This window comes from Otolemur garnettii, unplaced genomic scaffold (genome assembly GCF_000181295.1).
Source record: "Otolemur garnettii isolate 467f Iridium unplaced genomic scaffold, OtoGar3 scaffold00177, whole genome shotgun sequence".
Lineage (NCBI taxonomy): Eukaryota > Metazoa > Chordata > Mammalia > Primates > Galagidae > Otolemur > Otolemur garnettii.
This window is the reverse complement of record NW_003852572.1, coordinates 1,987,756-1,999,640: the sequence shown is the minus strand read 5'-3', so window position 1 is coordinate 1,999,640 and position 11,885 is coordinate 1,987,756. Positions and strand designations below refer to the sequence as shown.

The window sequence follows — 11,885 nt, the reverse complement described above, 5'->3', positions numbered from 1 at the left end:
TCTGCCATGGAGTGTGCAGGCTGTCGTCTGCCATGGAGTGTGCAGCCTGTCTGCCATGGAGTGTGCAGCCTGTCTGCCATGGAGTGTGCAGGCTGTCGTCTGCCAAGGAGTGCAGGCTGTCTGCCATTTAGGCTTGAGGGGATCTTAATAGTCCACACAATTTTATGTGGTATTTATGTGCACTGTTCACACATTTAAATAATGTTTTTCCAAATACATTTAAAATATGCATACAACCATTTATTCTCAAATGTAAGGAATTCCTAATTCCCATTCAACTTTGACATTCCATAGAGTGTAACCTTTGAGCATTGTTTTTTTAATAAATGGAAGTAGGAACTTATATATGCATTTTTGTCCTGTACTCATTTTATTTTATTGCTAATTAATTAATGTATTTATTTATTTATTTTGAGATAAAGTCTCACCCTAGTGCCCCGGGTAGAGCGCTACGGTGTCATAGCTCACAGCAACCTCAAATTCCTGGCTCAAGTGATCCTCTTGTGTCAGCCTCCCCAGTAGCTGGGACTACAGGTGCTGGCCATACCTCATGGCTAGTTTTTCTATTTTTCAGTAAAGACGGGGTCTCACGCTTGAACTTCTGAGCTCAAGAGATTCTCCTGCCTTGGCCTCCTAGAGTGCTAGGGTTACAGGTGTGACCTCCCGTGCCCAACCTATTATTTTAGACTGAAAACATTAGAAGAAGAAAATGGAGGTGATTGCTGTGTGTGTACAAACACAGATCTACATTCTGCTAAATGTTAATTATAGAAATGAAGTTTTCACAGTAATTAGACTCTAATTATTAGATTTAGGTACTATAAGGCAAAGTCAGCATTGTGGATTGAATTATATCCCCCAAAAGATAGACTGAACTTCTAACCCCCCAATACCTTTGATTGTGGCCTTAATTTTAAACTAGGGTTATTGTGGGAATAATCAAGTTGTTGATGAAGTTACTAGCTGGGCCCTAAGCCAACATGACTGGTCTTCATGTAGGAGGAGGAGGAACTCCACGTCTGGGTACTGGCAGAGTGGGAGGTACGCCAGCACAGACGCCAAGCATGGAGGATTGACCGCAGCCACTGGGACCTAGGGGAGAAGCACGGACTAGAATGTTCCTCAGAGGCCCCTAGGAAGCACCAAGCTCATGGGTGCTTTGATTTCAGAACTCTAGCTCTGTGAATGTGAGATAACAGGTTTCTGGTTTTATCAGGGCCCCACCCAGTTTGCAGTGTTTTGCTGTGGCAATCCTGGGAGACTATGATATGACGAGGCTTCAATAATTCGTATAATTATGAGCCATGTCCCATCATATATACACAAGAGATGATACAGAAACAAGCATAGACTAATGGCTAACTTTGATCTAAATATTAAAAATCGTATATTTTAATTATAACTTTTAATAGAGTTTTTAATTTTGTAGCATTTATATAAAGAGCATCTGTGTGTTGGATGAATGTGTTTACTTATGCAGCGTCTTTTTTTCTGGCTTAGGCACCCTGATTTTCTTTTGGAAAAAACAAAACCACTCACCTCTACTCTTAGATTACAATGTCTATTTGGGTCAATCTCACCCTCAAACCTGGGAGGGGTTGTGTGACTCAGATCTGACCACTTACAGCCTCCCTGCCCCTGTTCTCAGCAGTTTGAGATGAGAACCATGGCCCAGACCAGACCATTTAGATTCTGAGATGGGCAGAGGGGAATTATAGGACAGAGGATCTTCCTTTTTTTAAGTTTAGCTAGAAAATGTGATATTTGGAGATAATCAAAGCTAGTTTTGCTGAAACACCAGACATGGGCGTGTGGTGTGAAGAGATGACTTTAGCATCTGTGTTCTGTATCTGACCATATGCAAAAGGAGTCGGAATCACAGATTCTTTTAACTTTTCTTGCCTTTCTTGGGTTAGCCAATTTTAATCAGTCTCTCTTATGTCCAATTGAAAGTTCCCAACAATATAGAAACTGAGTTGTAAGACAACCTGAAGATTTTATAGTTGCATGAGTGGAGTTTGAGGTGTAGGAGATTCCCGAGCCTTACACAGGTGTGAGGAATTGGTGGCGTGTTTTATGACAGTGCAGAGGCTGTTCTGTGGCCTCTGGGGTCTCACAGCTGCTAGATAATTACCTTTCCCCTGAAAATTCCGTACATTCACCACATAGGGAATTGCATGTTCTCCCAACCTTTGTTTTTCTCTGACTGGCTTTGACTTCCTATCAACAGCTTAAAAACAAAAACAAATAAAAAATAAAGATGTAAAAGGTCTTTGGCCTTCCTGAACACTTGTAAAATTTCACTTTACCTAATTAGATCTGGAGACAAATTCAGGAAAATACTGCATATAATTAGGTTATTTCAAATTCAATAGTTGATATGAAACAGATTTTCTTTAAAGGTCAAAGCCACTTGCTCTGAAGTGGCTCAGGCGAGTAGTTCTCAGTGGCACGTCTGTCCACAGTGACTTCTTTGATTCTCCGCTGGGCTCCAGCGGTGCGGGAGGGTGCAGGTACCTCTGTGGGCACTGAGCTCCTGTGCTGAGCCTGGGGAGCCTGAGCCCTGAAAGCAGTGAGTGCATCTAGACAGTCATGTTGGAGATGCCCTGAGATATTTCAGAAAATTCTCAAAAATCATAAAAAATACATACAAAATGAAAAAATTCTTAAAATTCTTAAAAAATTCATAAAAATCTAGGATGTCATATTGACTTCTATTAGGATATAGGATCATATAGGATCAACAGACGTGGATAATGATATTGTTAAATCTTGGATATAGATTCAATAAAGAACAAGCAAATATTCCTACTTTCTTTCCTACTCTGAGGACAGCAAAGTTGCCTCCGTGTAGAGACAGCTAAGCAGCCATGGGTCTCACACTGTCAACTCTCAATCTGACATAATTTATAAGCCCAGGTCTTCCAGCTGCTTTGCCATTTGATAATGGTCAAGATCTTTTAGGCAACAAGAATAAAATGGGAAACTCAATCAAAAAATCTTACTCAGGGAGAAACAAGCATTTGTTGTGATCTCTGAGGCTCTCCAAAAATGTTCTTATATTGTAGAAATATCATCTTCTGTAAATGGGTAACTACATCAATAGGAAAATTTTTATTTAAGTTTTTTTAAGGTTATAAGGCCTCTATCTCTCCAATCCATATAAAAACTAAAAAAAAAAACAAAAAAAAAAAACCATAGGGTGGCACCTGTGGCTCAAAGGAGTAGGACCCTAGCCCCATATGCCGTGGGTGGCAGCTTCAAACCCAGCCTTGCCCCCAAACTGCAAAAACTACAAAAAAAAGGTAAAAATATTAAAACCATAAAACTCTAGGACGTCCTAGGATCACATGAACAATATGTGACATTATAACTTCCTGGTCATCTGTTTTCGCTGCAGTGGAGTGTGGTCAGCAGAAGAATAAAGAGGCATTTACAATCTAAGAGGAGATCACTGTATTTGGAAGTTGTGACATTTCAAAGGACTCCGAATTTAGAAGGTGTTAGCTGCCCTGTGAGAAGTCCTTCATTTGTCACCTGCTAGATGACAATCTAAAATGGTCCCAAATAACCGAGTCAACAAGAACATTTTATGGTAGTTTTGCATCTCTTCTGTTCCTGACTTACAATAGGACCAAAAGTTATTTTTGCTAACACTGTGACCAGGCATGAGACTGGAGTAGAGATATAAATAATGAAATGACATTGAGGAAGAAAGGGCCATGCATGACAGTGGGGAAACTCTGAAGCTGTGGATGTCTTCTCGTAATTTAGAACAGAGAAGCTAAGCAGATAAAGGTAGCCACAGAGCCAAATGCTCAGTCTTAAATGTCCAGGGAAATATATTCTGACATACCAGAAAAGCATCCTAAACAGGAACTCAAGTACTTGAGGCTATTTCGGTGTCTTGTTAGAAATATCATTTTCTATAAATGGGTAGCTATATCAATAGGAAGATTTTTTTTTTTTTTTTTTTTTTTGCAGTTTTTGGTCAGGGCTGGGTTGGAACCCACCACCTCCAGCATATGGGGCCGGCACCCTACTCCTTTGAGCCACAGGCACCGCCCCAGGAAGACTTTTTATTTAATTATTTTTTTAGCAAGATAGGTTATGTATTATTTTTTGTAAAGTTTTAAAATACAAAGGTAAAAAAAAGGATTATTTTCTTGGGAGCTGCATTTAGCAGAAGTTCAAATGTAGCCTTTAATTATATTTAAGCTATAGTGAAGAATTTAATTCCTCTAAGGGAAGAGGAATTGGGAGTTCTTAAGATAGAGATAAGTTCGTCACTTATACAGAATGATCTGGGGTTGCAGAGATCAGGAAAGAGTATTTTGCAGAGCTTCTGACAGCAGGCACATGAGTTAGCTGGTATTCACAGACAGGACATCTGAACCTACAGGACGACGGTGAACGCAGGACCAGATGAGGGCAGGTCCGGGCCCAGGATTCCAGGAGGAGCCTGGCGGAAGAAAGATGGAGAGCTCCTCACCAGGACCACGGAAGTCAGAGACTCACTTTCAGGGTTGCACTGCAGCCTGAGGCTGCATGAGAAGCACAGCAGAGACGGCCTTGCACAGGAGTAGTTTGCAGTTAACGTCTGAGAGTGTTCGGCTGGAGCTTTCCTTTCTTCTGTTAAGGAAGGGTGGGTCTGAGAGGGACTTGTGCTGTGTGAGCTGGCTGCTATGGTTTCAGTTTACTGCCCTCAGATATGTTTTTCAAGATCCCATCTTGCATTATTTCATCTGCTTATTATCAGGAGTCTCAAACCTGTCCCACTTTCAGTACTGACTTTCAGTGTGTAAATGGGGTCAATGGGGGGTGCTATGTAATCATATGGAAGCATTGGAGGGCATAAAGCAAAATAAACAGGAGTGACAACAGCAAAAAGTACTGCAATGTCAGGCCTGAGAGTTACTCAGTTGAGAAAATAAATAGAGTTGTTTCCCCTTTGACCTTCACCTTCAAGGGTTGACCCTGTGTGTATTTTCCTTCTGTTTGGATTTGACCTAAGTATTAAAGTTGACAGAGTTCCTCTGTTATTTACTACTCACCAGTTTACGTTTTGGGTTGTTTTTCACACCTACACTAAATAGGTTCCTGTGAAATTTTAAAGTAATTTTGGAAAACAGTGTATTTTAACAATGAGTATATGTTAATCTGACAACTAATGCATTTTTCAGAATATACTTAAGCACAAATGCTTTTGTTGACAAAATATTTTCTTAATATATGAAAGTCCCAAGATTTAGAAATTCTGTGTATAGATAAATTATTTTTAACTTTAAGTATTTTGCCCCCCCCTTTTTTTTTACCCAGAAAGCTACTTTACTGCTGATTCCTTTAACATACCTATGTCCTTTCTGATGAGTTCAGCATTACTTTATCTGCAGATTTACTTGAAATCCCATGATTTTCTAGATAGGGTATTATTGGTTTATGTCAATGGGAGATTTTCACCAGATAGAGATCTTGACACCCACACTATATCCTTATTAAAAGTTTGCTGTTGGCAGTACACATGTAAGAGCTACAGTTTTAATTACAGAACATGCCTTAAGTCTTGCTGAGCTGATAAAAACGGAATCATTCCCATGTTGCCAAATTCGGGTTCATTTTGCAGCCTTGTTTTTAATTAGTTAAGCCAGCATCAAACTGTACCTTCAAAACTTACCTGTGTCTTTCCATTAAGGAAAAGACATTCAGTATCTCACACTCAGAAATACAGGATGACCTTTCATTAGTGGTGTCTCTCCCACGTCCAATATAATTTCTTTGTTATTCAGCAGTGTCTTTTGTTTTAAAATCTCTAATTGCTAAGTCTAGAACCTTGTTTGAGAGTGATTTTTTTGTACATGGAAAATTAATAAATGTTATTTTATATATATCAAATTATTTTTCACCTATTCCTCGTTGTTGACACTTAAATAGCTTTATAGAATTCATAAGAATTCTGAGGGCTTTGAGAATTTGGAAATATTTTAGTTCTAATATTCAATTTTTTTCTGAAAGTTATCTTTTAATTATAAGACATTTAAGAAAGAAGACAAGGGCTATTTCTGTTAATATTTGCTTTCTTATATTACGTGTAATTTCTGTGGAATGGGGGAAATTCTCAATTTTGCTAATTTATTTAGAGAAATGTTTTAATGAGATTACACAGCTGATGAACTTGATGTGCAGTTATCAGAAGAAAACAAAGAGTTTATTAAAATTTTGTAGAGAACAGCATTAGTCTAGTAAATTCAAATAGAGAATGAGACAGTTCACTGAGGCCAGCGAGGCCAGCTGTGATGTCTCACTCTCGTAATCCTAGCAACGGGGGAGACTATGGTGGAAGGATCCCTTGAGGCCAGAAATTCAAGCCCAGCCTAGACAACATAGAAAAACCTATCTCTATAAAAATTAAAACATTCAGCTAGGCATGGTAGCTTTTTTTGTAACATTGAGTCAGAGGTAGGCAAGGAAGATGCGTTTAGCATCCCAGTTCACCTGTTTGGGACCTCTGTAGTGCTGTTGAGAAGGGTTCCAGGGCTAGCTGTGAAAGGGTCACGAGGACCCACCAGCTGTGTATTCACTGATGCAGTGCAAGTATTTCAGTTTAAGAATTTATTTCTGCCCACTCAAGTTAATTTTCACTTTCCTCTCTGCAAGTCAGAATAAATTCTTCCCTCCCAAGACTGATATGAGAACTAAATATCATCAAGCCTTGAGGACTTGGCCGATGGGAAACCCTAAAGAATAACAATAATGATAACGACTAATAGCAGATGTTATTTGGTAAACAGCTTCGCGACTCATTATTTCAAGGACAGCATAGAAATTGTTTTTTCTCCTTAGACTTACCTGGAGCATTTATTTAACAATATAAGCCCGTAAAATTACCCACTGGTAAGTTACCTTAGCACAGGGAAAGAATCCTTTTTAGTTTTAGAAGTCATATAATAATATCTGACGCTCTTGATTTTCTACTCCTAAATTAGTAGTAATGTTTATTATACTGATGATGCCATGATATCCTGGTATTTTGACTAATATATCCTTCCAGTGGCTCTGAGCTAAATTAAATCACAGTGGCAAAACCCAGCAGCCCTGCTGAGTAACTCTGCTAAGCATGAACGATGAAGAAACAGAGCCATTAGTTGTAATTGAAGAATTCATGTTTGTATGTAGTGTTTTTTTTTTTTTTAACAGGAAACTAAATAGGATGAATCCAAATCAATCCCAAATAATAAAATAAACAGGCTTCATTGCCTCATTAGCATCTTAAGAGACAATGACAATTGAGCTCTTTGGTGGGTTTTCCAGAACCTAATTAGAAATGCAACTTATAATTTTTAGAATTGAATACAGAATAAGTATTCATCAAAACGTCACTTGAGTTGAGGTCTTTTCTTCTAAGCCCTTTTTTCCGCTAGGATAATTAATAATATCAAAATTCCATAATGAAGTATTTTCTGTCTTTTTAAAGCCTGGATATTTTAGCCGTAAACTACACATGCATGTCCCCCATGTGAAGGTCTCAGCAGTGAGTTTACAAGCATTGATTGAGTGAATAGTATCTGCTGAGGGTGGGTTACGATGTTTTGTATGATCTTAGGAATTGCGCAGATCCGTTATGCAATATTACCCATGAAGAAGCCAAAATTCAGTTAGTGATGTGATCTGGGGAGCGGCTAGAAGTTGCACACTTGTCTACATACCCTCTTCTCCAAGAGCAAGGCCCCTGCAAGCTTCATCCTACACTCCTGTGTTTTGTTCCCTTCCTGATTTCCAGTTATTTACCTAGACAGAAATCTTACCACCTCCACTTTTGCCTCTAGACCTCTGATAACATCTTTGTCTTAATAAATTTTCATATAATTAACTGAAAATCTTTATATTAATGAACTAAATCATGTGTAAAAATTGGACAGTTTATCTTTGCTTCATGTACTACGTATGTGCCAAAAGAACATTTTGTCCTACCGTCATAATTTTATTTAATAGTATTTTCTTTTTGGGGCTTGCGAGTTTGGTCTGTTATTTTAGCCTCCTCTTCTTCTTCATTCATATTCTCTATTAACTTATTAAAGTGATTGAGTGGCCTTTCTCTCTGCAGTCACCTTACATAAATTCTGATCATGTAGTCCAAACAAAATGGAGCAGCTTTCGCTACCGTGAGCAAACGGAGACTCTAAACATTTCAAATAAAGAAGTAGCATTGCTGCCCTCACACAAGGTCCGGATAAAAAATCCTGAAGAATTGAATCTGATAGTCAGAATTTAGGTCAAATAGTCACGAAAGTGGTTTCCTTTCTGTCCCTGGAATAGAAGCACAGTGACGTGAGGAGGGTAGAGAGAGGCTGCGGGAGACAGAGGGCTGCTGGGGATGAGGAAGGCTCCCTCTTCTCTGTATGTCGTACTATTCTACTTCACTCAGATCAAACTAAGTACAAAGAACAAAGAAGCATATATATATTAAAAAAAAGTGTTCTACTTTGGACTCAACCCTCCTGGTCCCTGGTTTTCCTTTGCTCAGCCCTTTCGTCCCCTGGAGGTGAACAGACGTCCTCAGACTCAACTTCAGCTCTGTACAGTAGATATATCTTGCTCTTTTCCGGCACTTTCACTTGGCATTACGCAGTTTTTCTAACAACTGAGCCCTCCGTCTCATACAGTCCAGTGGTATTCATATCGTAATGTTTTCTTAAATACTTTGATCATAGCAACCATGATTTATGACCCTATATCATTAGGGAATAAAAAATGTTAGTAAAATGGAGAGATATTTATATTTATGGTCGATAATATTAAGTAGATTTGTACTCTTTCTCTTCAGCAAGTATGAATACTCCTTAACTAAAATAGCCCACATACTAAAACACTTCATATATTTACCTTATATGTAATGTATTTATTCTGTTAGCTTTTTTCATACCTCTAATAGAGGTAATACCTTTAACAAAGTAGGACTCAATACATATGAAAATCAATATAAGACCATATTTTTATACATTTGATGCCATTAATCTACATGTAAAAATAGATGAATTTCTCTGAACATTGAGGTAAAGATTAAATTCATAGTAAAATTTGGTAGCTTTTAAATTTAATGTGTCAGTTATGCTTCAAAGATATGATATAACAGAATGTGAAGAGAAAAAAACAAAAATGATGTGGTCTTCCTGGACACATGGCAGAAGTCTCACGAATGAAGGGCCTGGATGGTCTGTGGGTGCCGGATGTCACCCCTGAGAGGTGCCAGGAGGCCAGTGTGTTAGGGAAACAGGAGTCAAAAGTATCCTTGTGAGAAAGTTAAGTTGGCTTCTGTTGGAAAACAGGCTGGAGCAACATCCCTGCGTGTTGAGTCAGTTTGAAAATGGGTTGGAGCAGTGTCCCTGCGTGCTGGGGTCAGGAGCAGGTATTCAGCAGCCGTCTGCTGCCAGCATCAGGTGGGGAGTCTTTCAGGGCTGTGTCTACACAGGACGTTCAAATGACTTGCTCACACTTCACCCACTGTAGTGAGCTGGTCTCACAAAAATAGGTGGAAACATAATTCAAATTCTTCTTCATATCCTTCCTCTTTATGTTGAGACAGAGTCTCATTCTGTCACCCAGGCTAGAGTGCCCTGGTGTCATAGCTCATAGCAACCTCAAACTCCTGGGCTCCAGCAGTCCTCTTGCCTCAGCTTCCCGAGTAGCTGAGACTGCAGGTACTCACCACAGTGCATGGCTAATTTTTCTGTTTTTGATAGAGATAGGTCTCACTCTTGCTGGGGCTGATCTTGAACTCCCGAGCTCAAGCAGTCTATCCACCTCAGCCTCCCAGAGTGCTAGGATTATAAATGGGAGCTACCACACCCCACTGAATCGAATTATTTTAACTGAATAATGTTGACAGGCTAATATATCATACCCTCCAAAAACTTCAGTTTCAATGGAATGTCCTTTTCTTACCTTTACTTAATATATTTCATTATGTTGACCAACAGTCTATACCTTGGAATAAACCAGGAGTCAGTGCAGACCAGCCTGTGCTGACATTAGCCTGTGCTTTGCAGCCATGAAAAAACATTATTTAGTAAGAAATAAATTTAGCACAAGTAATGTGAACAAAATATGGTATTCTGAACTTTGACTAAAAATAGTGACATACATTAAAAAGAACAAGAAAAGATTAATCAAAAGAAAGTAGAAATGAAATGAGATTAGTTATATATGAAAAGATTTAATTAGAGAACCGAAATATAAATCAACTTTTCTGACTCCCTATCTCCCTGTCTCCCAGGGTCTCTATTTCTCCATGGATAGAAATAGAAAGATGGACAGAGTTATTAAAATAACCTTAAATGCTAGACATGCTGCCTCACAGCTATAACCCCAGCATTTAGGGAGGCTGTGGAAGGAGGATTATTGCTTCGGGTCAGGAGTTTGAGAACAGTCTGGGTAACAGAGTCACCCCTCACCCTCATCTCTACATTTTTTTTTTGTAATTAACTACGTACAGTGGCACATTCCTGTAATCCTAGCTACTCAGGAGTTTGATCCTGGAAGTTCTCAGTAATCTCTTGAGCCCAGGAATTAAAGTCTGCTCTCCAGACTGAGTGACAGAGCAAGACTATCTTAATAAATAAATAGCCAGGCATGATGGCTTATGCCTATAATTCTGGCACTCTGGGAGGCCAATGCAGGTGGATTGCTTGAGCTCAGGAATTCCAGACCAGCCTGAGCAAGAGTGACACCCCATCTTTACTAAAACTAGAAAACCCCGGGCATTCTGGCAGGTGCCTATAGTCCCAGCTACTTGGGAGGCTGAGGCAGGAGGGTCACTTGAGCCCACACATTGAGGTGCTGTGAGCTATGATAACACGGCACTCTAGCCCAGGCTTCTCATAAATATAATAATGATAATAGTCAACTTAAATTAATTAACACTAAAACAAAAACAGGAACCTCTAAAATGTGATATTCATATGTGATATTAAAACACAGAAATAGAGATGGAAAGAAATAAACTAAAATACAAAGAATCAGCTTAGAGTTAGGGAGAAATAATTCACTCAACATCCATCTAACATGAGTTCCCAAAGTTGAGATTGAATGAAAATGGAAATATTTTCATATTTAAAAATACAATCCCTGAGAATTTTCCACATTAAATGTATCACCTACTGTGCAGTCTCACTTTGGGGGGAGTGTGGGGAGTGTGGAAGGATAAAAGTATCATGTAAAATAGATGTGCAAAAATTGTCATGGAAGATTGGGAATTTTCACATCTTCATTTTATGGAAGAATAGAAAATACAAAGAAAGAAAATTATAACCATGCTAGAAAGGAAAAAAATTGATTATCTCAAAGAAAGACCATTATACGGGCAGCAGGCTATCCTATTAACAACAACAGAGATAGTAAGAAAATGGAGGTATACTTTTAACATTGAAGGAAATAAATTGCGATCTGAATTTCTGTGCATAGTTAAATTATGATCTGAAAGCAAGGTAAAAAAATGACAGTTACAGAGACACAGAACTTTTATCCTCAGACCCCCTTGAAAAGAATAAAATAATACCTGGGATTGGAGTAAAATACAAAAAATAGTGGTAAATTTGGACAAATAAGCAGAAAGCAGTAAAACAGGATGATAAAATGAATTAATTCTAACTCTAAAAATAAAAGACCAGAGACTAGTTTTATGTGTCTGAAATGTTTGAACCAAATAGAGCTCAATAGTGAATTTCCCGTGGGTGGCAGCTGGTGGCTGGTGAGAGAGTGCTGGTCCCAGTGCTGACGGGGAGGGACCACTCCGTAAAGTGGGAGAATTTCCCGTGGGTGGCAGCTGGTGGCTGGTGAGAGAGTGCTGGTCCCAGTGCTGATGGGGAGGGACCACTCCGTGAAGTGGGAGA

At 38.9% G+C, this 11,885-nt stretch overlaps 1 protein-coding gene across 6 annotated transcripts in view; it reads left to right on the top strand.

Annotated features, from left to right (window-relative positions):
* Nucleotides 1-11,885, top strand: part of SPOCK3 (SPARC/osteonectin, cwcv and kazal like domains proteoglycan 3) — a 577,544-nt gene that overhangs the window by 285,527 nt on the left and 280,132 nt on the right. The gene's annotated exons all lie outside the window — the stretch shown is intronic.